At 43.4% G+C, this 11,298-nt stretch overlaps 1 long non-coding RNA gene across 2 annotated transcripts; it reads left to right on the top strand.

The window, feature by feature from the left end:
* Positions 1–6,056: 6,056 nt before the first annotated feature.
* Positions 6,057–9,986, top strand: LOC147751800 (uncharacterized). Of its 2 annotated transcripts, none has more exons than XR_015315878.1 (3): positions 6,057–6,327; positions 6,583–7,486; positions 8,067–9,986. It is a non-coding gene; the product is annotated as an uncharacterized LOC147751800 (long non-coding RNA). The 2 variants fall into 2 exon arrangements; XR_015315879.1 differs by having other exon boundaries at positions 8,070–9,986.
* The last annotated feature ends 1,312 nt before the right edge of the window (positions 9,987–11,298 follow it).

The following is an 11,298-nucleotide window of genomic DNA, read 5'->3' on the forward strand; positions in this document are numbered from 1 at the left end:
TATATATATTTTTTTTTTTTTTTTAATTCTTTCATTTTTTTATTTCATATCATATCATTGAAATTTTTCAAACTCGGATCGGTTTAGCATCCTTATCTCCTAGACAAGACTCATTATAAGCTGTTCAACGAACCTCAAACACCCACAATAACAACAGATTTCAGACGGCCATTTGTCTACAAGGTTCCGCCATAATGCGATAATTACTCTAACATTTCACATTGGACATTGAGCAACCGAAGCTACACGGATTCGTTTCTGTCCTGTCATACGTTGAAGCTTTCCATTCATTAGGTGTAATTGGCTGGCCACGATCAAAAGAAGCTGATGGGATCGGCTATAAGGCGTCTTTCAATTCAATTGATAGTATATATATAATGCTCAAAGGCATTCAGAATCTCCTTACAGATTTTTCTAATTAAAACATCAGCTTCTAACTGCCAGCATATCAACCATTAATTTTCGTCATGATTTTACGTTCACCTCTGTTTTATAGCCTCATTCTATCGTCTGCTACGGACCAGGTAGCGGCGTATCGTAAATTAGCAACATTACACAAAGACCAGCCGCGTCACATTTATGTCGTGAAAAGACGATGATAGATCACATATACTCTGCCGAAAAAAAAAAACACCAATCTAACAATCATGGCAGCAAGATGAATCTGCAATTGTAACGTAATGATCACTATCCAGGGATCCGGAGTTCCCCAAGTCTTCTATTCCCAGATGTTCCCACGTCGTCCTTAGTTCGTCTTCCAACTTGTCTTTGTCGCTTCCGCTTTTCAAGCAGAATGACAACGACAGGCCAGCTAGCGAACGGCGGGCCAAGAGCTAAAGCTGTGCAATTGTTTCACTAACGCCTTTCGCCAACTGTAAGAAGGCTTGTCGCCGAAAAAAGCCCACACAACCACCAATAGCCCTGAAGATGGCAAATAATAATCATGGTTTATTAACCCGCACCGTCTGCTATTCTTTAGCAGCGGTAGCAATGCACATGTTCCGTTTCGAACGAGTGACGTACGTAAGCTAGAGTTACAGCAGAAGGCATTACAAAATGCTCCTGAAGGGGCGCTCACTCAGTAGCTAGCAGACGAAGAGGGACAAAATAATAATGGCTGATAATGACCAGCCGGTGTTTATTATGATATTACTTCGAGTTTACTTCGTCAGGTTGTTTCTTTTCGACTACCTTGCGAACAACGTCTGTATCAGCAGCTAGAACAATGAAACTGAGTGTCATCCATACACCTGGAGGCCCTGGAAGAGATTGGACGGTATAATGCCATTCCGTCCCGCCGCCCACAGTGGTAACCGACGCATCTGTCTGACTGATCCGTCGACGGTGCTGCAACAGCTCTTAGTGATTTAGAACTGCTGCCACCGGGGCTAAAATAAGCAAGAGCTATTGGCCCGACTGCCACGTTGACTATAATGCATATGTACTACTTCACTATAAATTCTCCATGCCCAGTCCTCACTCTCTGTTATCTAGCTGCATTATCTAGAGCAGTTGTTACCATAGCGTTAAGCAGTATTGTGGCATAGCTTCCCGTGGGCAAATCCCGTTAGGAGCCAAAGCCTGACGTAACGCTTGTTGTTGTGTTGAAAGTGAAATAAAGCCGCAGTCAAAATAGTCATCCCAAGAGCGGATGCCACCGTCCGAACGAACGTCCATAGGATTGGACATGCCTCTTGATGGCGGTGAGGCTGAAAAACAGATCAGCTTGGAGACGACGATGATCCGCCCGAGCGCCCTGCGACGCATAGTCTGCGTCAACCTATTACGTTACGCAGCAGCAGAGGTAACAGAAGCCGCAGCCATTTTGTAACGAATGGCGGTCGTAAGTGATTTGGCAGAGTTTTCGTGCGTCTTCCTTATGTAGGTCTTAAGCCCTTTGTTTTTGCTCTGCTGTGTTTAATGGCAAGCTGTAAGTAAGACAATAATGACAATGATCATCATATTTGTGATGATTATAGTCGTTCTGTCTAGTCCTTGCCTGCTAAAAAAGTTGAGCTAAAATACCCATATAGATACCTGCGCTAAGGAAGCTCTACTATTGCAAGATAAATTTCGATAGGTTTTGCCGTCGGTCGTTGTTTTTTTTCTCGGTTAGGCTTATGGCTACGCGGCTCCTGAATGAGCATAAATTATACAGCATTTATCTGACAACATCATTTAGAGAAAAATTAACTATGGATAAAATCACGGCCGGTAGAAACGAAAAGACAGACAAAAGGGCGGATAGCAGCACAGGGCACAGTAAACCAATGACAACGAGAACAGAGTTTCCTGCACGACGTAAGTCATGCAGTTGTGGTAGTTACAAACCAGTGAACCAGTACGTGTTAAATAATCGCAGTCTTTGACGGCGTCTTTCATCATAGCTTGTCCATGATAGCGAACGGCCATTGTCTCGTATAAAGCGATGAGCATCAGTGAGGTCTGCCGGCCTTCTGAGGTCAACTACTTCATCTGCCAGTTGCCAGCGAACATAGTGGTTATCCCCTAAACATCGGAAAAGCACTTTTTGACGCGCAAATAATGATGCAATAAAAAGCTCAATATTAAAAAATTACCAGCATCAGGCCGCAGTCGTCCAGCGATTTTCCAGGTTAACCCATACGTCGTAGGTTTTAGGTATGATGGACGTATAAAGTGAAGCAATAATAGTAATAATACGCTTAGTTCCTATACGTATAGGATTTCCTCTTGAAGAGAGCCGCGTTCGTACGATTTGCTTAAAACGAGTGAATCAGAATTTTTTTTTCGTGGCTTTTTCACGAATTATAATTAATTTTCTATAACTTTATTCTATTATACAGTGCAGTGTATAGTTGTGTCCTGGGGTGCTACTGCTTTCCCTATAACCTATCGACAAACATTACAACAGAACATTAGCAGTCATCCGTTCAACGGTAATATTCGACGGGTGCTGTTGTGTCCGTAGCTGGTCCTGCTGTAGCCGCCGATGCCACGCACGATTAAGCAATTCAGTTGGCTTTTAGTCAGAACTCTGTCAGCGAACCTTACCATCTCGCAGTAACGCACGCACATATGTATGATGGTAGGTATCGAAGTTCGGTCTTTCGTTTGTCTCCTTTAGGCAGATAAGGCTAGTACGCTTCACTTTACTTTCGCTTTCTGCGACGATAACAACGGCAGTAACAAAAATGACAACCAAGTACGGCCCACAGCCAAATGAACCGGACGAATCAGCCGTCGCGAGTCCGGCCACGCTAGCTACCATCCAGCTGCCCAACAGATAGCCAGACTACCCCGTGTACTGTTTCCCAGCTGCTGTAGCAGCGCCTGCAGCAGCGAACAGCGAACGCAAATAATGGTGAATTGTCTTGTCGCCCCATTATTGCTGATAGGGGCAAAGCACTAGTAGAACTATAAATGCACCATCAACATACTATTATCATCACAAGTCTGCTGCTGCCGCCGTTGCTCGAGTTAGACCTAAACAACTATAGCAGCACGGCAAGGGGCAAGCAATAGTATACATCCGATATATGCATGGAGGAGCTAGGTGTGTCGCTGTGTGTGCGCGTGGCTGGCTGACTGTTAGAAGGGCAGACGCCGAGGGCAGCAGACGACATCGTCGTCTCACGCAACGTGGCAGAAAGACCGCAGGCTTTCGTCCGAAAACTTCTGCAGAGGAAACAATATTGCTGGTGCATTATTAGAAATGATTGATAGTGATTAACCTGGATAAAGAAGGTGGGAGGCCGAACTGAGGAGGAACAAGCCCACTGTATTTCGTTTTCGCATCTCGTCATTTGCTAAACAGGGCTGACGCATACGGGAACGATTCGTTCTATACGTCACATGTCTTAGTCATCATCAAAACTTTGTGGCCAGGGTACCGGGGTGTCTATGTTAACAGGTGTGAAATAGATTGTCACGGTTTCAGGGACAGACTGTGGAACTGCTGGAAGGATGGTACAAGGTTTTGTACTCGCTGATTTATCAATTATTAGAAAAAAAAAAATCCCCTATTGGAGAAGACCTACGGGAAGGTGTTTTGTGCATGTTTAATGGGTATATCGTTGGTGTTTATAGCTGCAGGAATAACGTAAAAGATACGATGCTGAGTTTGCCGGAAGATAATGCATGATTATATATATATATATATATATATATATAAATTACTGTTCAAGTCCATTAATTTTAACGCTAAACATGGCGGATAATTTGAAGCAGAGCTTCTATTACTCGATCTGTTATGGCGCTGTACTGTACTTATCGTTGTATTATTTAGTATGTATAGATAGCGTTAAGAAGCCTAAGAAGTTGTCGCCTTTTAAATACCTAGGAAAGACATCGTGGGATTGGAAGATCAGCTTCTCAGCCAATCTGGCATCTGACGTTCGAAAAACCCGGGCATTATGATCGTAATTTGTATTACTTTTAATTAGGACACCACGCAAATTATACGGTCTACACATATCAAATTATGTTTACCGAGAATCTTCTCATTATATGAGAGAGATTTCACTTGACATATATTTTATAATAAAGAAAGAAAATTCATTAAAACAGCAGCTGCATCTCATAGTACTTCAGTAGCACCCCAACAGCAACACCAATAACAATCATCATCGTAATAACGCTAATAACGGCTTTTCACTAGCGACACTATTCCCCAGAGGCACACAAATGGTACAAAAAAAGTGGGTGTGGGCAAAGATACTGATTGCAGAGGCGCTAGAAACTTCGACGAAGGCCGTAGCATTCAATTTGGCCCGATTCAGATTATCGCATAACACACACACACAGACAAACCGATAGATGCAAAACAAACAAGCAGATGCACACCGGAATACATCTTCCCGATCTAATTGACTCAGTGCCCTGCTGACGGCATCGCTATCTTTGACACGAATTGACTTTTGCGGGGGCACTGGCACAAATGAACGCGGGGGCGCGTGACGCCTGCTGGGTCGGCGTAGCGCTGTTGCAAATTGCGTTGTGACTCGAATGCGTTCTTTAGCAGCATCCCATCTATTGGCAGCGTTACTGAACAGTTGTCACTTTACACGATCGTGACAAGCATCCACACTAGTCCTACTGAAATACATCTACATGCTGTAGATTTATCCATATCTTCTAGGCCTGTGGCGGATCGGTAGCACGTAATAGGCCTCCGGACATAATGGCATAACACAGATAGCGCACAATCAGTTCCGAACTTGGATTGGTTTATTATTATCTGATAGTTTCTATTCTATGCATTAGAGTAATCAACCGGTTTCTGTCGAGTGTTGAAACCCTGGATAGATCCAATTCTCATTGCTTGTGCTAGTATTGTATAAAAACATATATCCAACGAAACATCTACAGTCTAGTCAGCCGTTATAGGGATACGTGGGATTGAGATACTTTATGCTATATGATGCTAGGAACACATCGCCGACAATCGTCGCTGACCTAAACATACATTCGACCACTGTCATAATGTCAGCCACGATCAAAGCAATGGGACATATGAAATAAGTGTCTGTCTTGTGCTTAGCAAAGAGGGGAACTCTAAAGAAAAAAAAAAAAAAAAAAGCTATAGCGTGCAGTACATATAACGAACACGAACCGTTAGTTTTACCGTAATCGGATTTTTTGGCGACCGATTGACAGACTCATTGCAGTCACATCCTGGTGTTGCAGCATCGAAAAGATTTTAGCTGCCCTTTACCCAGAACGACAGATGCGTTGTATATATGCCTGCGTGAAAAAGCTACAATTATTCAGCAATATATATACTGTGTTGAATTACGACATCGAGGGCCATTATAATGACACGACCGACGTTACCTGGCCAGTTATACTGATAGTTCGACACTCACGTATCCTTTTAATACTGATCCACACACAGCTATCCTGAATGTCACGCCAGAAAAGTTACAGTGGCACAAATAGGACCACCAAATGCTCATTTACCTAAAATCCCGTAGAGCAATCGTGACCAAGACGTTAGAAGACGGCTGTGTGCTGAACCGGTTATAGTTAAAATGATAATCCTAGTTTTTCTGATTTGTTCCTAGGTCTGAGTCACGTATCTAGGTGCGGATAGCCGCCGTTGCGTGCCCGTGCAACGTCGCCATTGTTCCGATTTCGTTGGCCAGATTGGTTGCACTTACTTCAAAATAACGTACGATTCTGGGTAGATGAGACAGTGTAGCAATGTCTCATTTTTGGAGTTTCGCTCTATGTTCGCTTTCTCCCGATAGACGCTATCGTATAGCAGATGCATCAGCGAAGGATATCGCCATTAGAGCTTGCTTTCCTTGCAGTAGCCGGCTGCTGGGACTGACTCGTACAGGCCAGGTAGGTACTACGAATGAACTCGTCCCTTGGCTATAAACATTTCCTCTACTAAACTAAGTGTTTCAAGGCTAGCAATTATTGTTAGGAAATCGTTTCACCACCCTGGCTAGTCTAAGGCAGAAAAATAACAGTACATGTTGTTCCTTTTTTATTTCAAAAATGGTCTAGCATATCACTGTAGTTTGACAGTAATCATACTATGCAATTATCCGGACGTTTTGTTTAGCATTTCCGTGCTTTTTCTGTTTCTTATAGCGCACACATGATGTTATCGGAGCTCGTTCGTATGCCAGTCAATAGCGTACAACCCTTTTTCAAACAGTTCCTCGATTTTGACGTTTGGACAGCTGGATCTTAGCGTATTCGTACAGCTTAATTCTCGTAGGTGACCCTCAATGGATACAGTCTTGTGTTTGCTTCTTGGTTGAACCATTTTTTTTGCCGCATCGTTGCTAGACCGGCTCGATTGCGCATGGCGATGATATACAACGATCGTTACTATTTACTACTACTACTACTGAATCATTTTGACTTTGGTAGCTTGGATCTGTTAGTTCGTTGTTGATTCAATTGTTTGCGTTATTTTCTCTCTGTACATTTTCCCTTACCGAACTATTTTCGCGTTAGGTCAAATTAGGGCAGGACCATTTGCCTGAACTGTGACAAATCAGTTCAAGACATTAGTCCTTGAACATTGTCAGACCCGTCGTTAAGCGCCCCATGCTGTCTATATGGCCGTCGATTGTGGCACGAACAGAAGGCTTTTTGACACATCCTTCCAAACTCGCACTACTATTTCGATTAAATTCAAAGGGAATTTACACCTGTTTTTACTGTTTATTTTAAACTTTTGAACGATTTTGGCATCCGGCTGTAACAGATATCTCGCAACAGAATCACAAAGTGACCAGCTACGCTTGATGCGACCTTTTGTCAAACGATGACACGGCGCCGGATCACGCAAACTTGGGTTTGAGAAGTTTCGTGTTATGCTTTCAACTCCGTCGTCACATCAGGTACGGTGCGTGCGTGATGAACCCGTTCGTTTTTGTTCGGAGCTATTATGTCTAGAGATTAGATGTTTCGTAACAGCTTAATCCCGAACAGCCGTCATCGAATGGCCAGCAAGATGGAAGGAGGTCGTACGACACAATTCGAGGTCAGTATCTATCCATTGCTTATGAGGAAAGGCGAACATACATATAAGATAGCGAAGCCTCGATATTTCATGGCGATCGAGGCCTATCCACATATGTAGAGCTAGGCAACAAAAGGCACTGATTTAAAGATAATTTGCGACCCGTCGTAACTTTGCTATTATATGAAAACAATAGGCTCATTGTCTTCAGCCGGACGACAAAGTAACAGTGTTAGTTGATAACAGTAACTATACTCGCATAGGGCGACTTGTTAGTCTGGATCGATTTTTGTATTCTCTCTGTTTTTACAGTTTTTTTTTTTTTTTTAATACAATTCAAACGTATGCCAATCGGCCAGAATAAACACAAACAAGGAATCGATTCGATATTAGGCATAAGAGCAGGTTCTCCTGACTGGCTCCCAACAGACGACTGGGTTTGCAATGGCGATTTGCATTTCCGCGTGAGCGCTCACTGCCACCACCGCCGCTGTCTCCGCACCAAAAGCCCTTTTCGCTTGTTGAACTTCCATGTCAGACACGTTTATAACTTTGCATTAGGGCTAAGCTAGTGCTTCCGTTGTTGCTTGCTTTACTGCAGCAGGAATCGTATGATTCAAGTGATAGATTCGGAGCATAGGTCGGATAATCGGCGAACCACGGCAAGCAGCGAAAGGGCAAAGGAAACGAGGATGGTATCTGCGCGATGAGTCTGAGGATATGAGCGGCGGGGGAAGGCCGCAGCGGACTGTTCCGGCTGGGAGAGACCTATTCGGACACGTTAGGACATGAAGAATTACCAGCCCATCTTGGGGATTGCATCGAGTTGTTATTGTTGTTGTAGCAATAGAAGTTTATGTGACCATCACTTTCATTTGGCAGCTAGTTGCGCTATATGAGCGTCTTGAACGTCTAATAGAGCGATGAAAGGTGAATGTATCATAATGGTTGATACTGATACTGGCCGATAGCGGGGGCGGCGATATGGAAGTAATAAGTCACCGACGCCCACTTTAATCTAATATAGAAATACCTACGTGCATAAATTAATACGACTACGTCTGCGAGGACAGCATTAGAGCGATCCGAATGTACGATATGCTGCCCTTAGCAGGCGGCGCGTCCGATTCTGAAGAGTTGTGGCACATATATTAATGAAATTTATGAAGGAACTCGCCCCATCTGCTCGTGCGTTCACAATTTATAACAGAAATAAAGTACCTACCATATTGAGAAATAGGTACGATGTCGCTCGAATCGAATTATGCCCAAAGCCTTTCTTTGATATAGTTTATATCATTCGGCCGACATATGTGAAATGGTACGTTGCCGCAGCTGTAGACGGGCCTATTTGTAGTAAATGAGTAAAAATAAGGCAAGTTGTGGTTTACCGAAAATGTTCGGGGCACGATGCTGTTGACTGCTTATTTTGACATTATGTTCTAATAAATTAATTAATGTTGTAAAATCGAGTGTTCAATTGGAATTGTGCCTTGCTATAGAAAAAAAGATCATAAACAAGCAAATTGGACGATTCAAGGCTTCTTTGCCTAACTATGACTAACATATATACGGAGAAAGATGTAGCATCATTAGGATTCAGGATTAGCCGGTCCCATGCCTCGACCCTCTGTAGTAAGGAAAGCCAAACAGCTCTTTACTGATCTGTCGACTGCACTTATTATTAATAAGTGATAATAATAATTATGTGTTTGACTATATAATAGAAAACTGGTCAACAATGGAGGGTTGAGTAAACGCTGTACCAGCGATGTGTATACTTATAAACTATAAGGTATATCGTATCAGGTCGAAACGCCTTGACCTGTTCGGCGTTCCCAGGTAGCGGATTTGGACTTTAGTGATGTAAACTGCTATTAGAGCCAATAAAGACACAGGATATAAGAAACGTACTTTGGCATCGCCAACACAAAACCAGCATCTCAGATAGACAGTCGCTGATGTCTGTTTGATGCAGCGGGTCAATGCGTATAATGAATAAACCAAGGGCATACAATGTCGTCTGTATGAGACTATGAAGATCTGTCTCACTCCATACAATGTCACATGTAGAACATTCGGTACGCACAGGTCCTTCTGTCGATTAACTGAATCGGTTTACCTTATGATCCTTGCCCACCACGTGGTTGAATAATTAGCTTTGCCATAATTGTCTGTAACTGGGAACTGGGAATGCTCCGATGGCACAAAAATGCACTATATGAAGAACGAAAGACCGAAAAACGTGTTGGAACTGTTGGTGGAAGGTACAAGGTGTCTTCCTGATACCGAATGCTACAGAGATAGGACGGCAAACATTAAACCAATATACGGTTGGTTATCGAAATATAATGACAATAATTTGTGTGTACCTATGACCAACCATCTCAATGAAGAGCGCTTGTAACTACTTAGGTTCAGCACAGTCGTGGACCGCTATTCGAAAGGACTGCTTACTCCTGCCTCATCTGCCGGTCGGCCCCTCCCGTTTGGCAAAAAAGTTCGTGTATGGACCCGAGAGGGTGGTGACGAAAGGGCGGGGTTTTTTTTTCTCTTGGGTCCAAATACTGCTCCTACTATAATAGTGGATAGGTTTTTTTTTCTAACGACATCGAATGTCGTCAGCCATATCAGACTAAAAATCCGACCTAACCTGAATATTTTAACTATATAGATCCACACAATCCGCATATCATTTCTAAATTAGTCATCTTTTTGATAGATGCAGCGACGGTTTTATTGGTCGTTTATGGATTACGACCTCGTTTTGCCATTCTTCTAATTCCTAGGTTCGTTCTCTCTCTCTCTCTCTCTCTCTCTCTCTCTCTCTCTCTCTCTCTCTCTCTCTTACATAAAGTATTTTACTGTGCTTTCTATAAAATACGTTCTCTTATTTTCATTCTCCAGTTTCCGCCTAACGCCATAGTCGCCACCTGACGCCTGCGTTTTTTTTGTCTCTTGCCTCGTAGGGTCATTGCTTTATGCGATCGTACAGACAAACAAGCCAGTAGGCCGATATGGCGGCACATTATAGTCGCCTCTTAACAGCTGCACTTAGAGTCTTTTGCGCCCGGCGTAATCACAATCATGCAGCCGTTGGTATCAGCCTCTTCGGTGGTTCCTTTATGATCCGCATAATGATAATAATATTAATCAAAGTTATCTTTTCAAGTATCTCGTCGCTTGGACGACATATTTATACCACGACAGGCTCTACGAGGGAGGCCCAGTATAGGCTGACACAAGTGAAGACGATAACGCGCATATATATCTATACCTGTAACCGCGCTGGTAAGAGGAGCCGGAATTCCGACAACATCCATCGTCTATTACGATACACGTAGTATGTTCTTTGGCATAACAACGAGAAGACGCAAAGACAGCATAAACGGCGTCGGGAAAACGCCAAGACGTGTTCAGCCGACGGAAATGACGACAGCGAGTCCCACCACGACTTCGAATCGTAAGCTGCGTACGCAGACAAAGGATACATCGCCATCCTTCTGCACCAGCGGCAATTACCTTCATCGTGAACATCAACCGGGTATAAGGCGGTATAAGATCAAAGTCTCCGCTTGGCCTGATTAAAACAAAGTGAAACGAAGCCCTAACCCGGTCCGCCCCCGCAACCAGCAGTGATTTCCTCCGTCGCAAAAAGGGGGTGATAGAAAGTAAAGCAGAGGGTTTTTGACAAAGAGGTCGTTGTGGGGCGGCAGTAGCACAGAATCGAAAAGGAACGCCAGTAACATTAAGAACAAGCACTAAACCTGCGACGGTTGAGGCGAATATTATGAGGCCTGGATGCAATTTATTCCTTTGGTTAAGATTCTTTA

This window comes from Varroa jacobsoni, unplaced genomic scaffold (genome assembly GCF_002532875.2).
Source record: "Varroa jacobsoni isolate VJ856 unplaced genomic scaffold, vjacob_1.0 contig03627, whole genome shotgun sequence".
In the NCBI taxonomy this organism is placed as follows: Eukaryota; Metazoa; Arthropoda; class Arachnida; order Mesostigmata; family Varroidae; genus Varroa; species Varroa jacobsoni.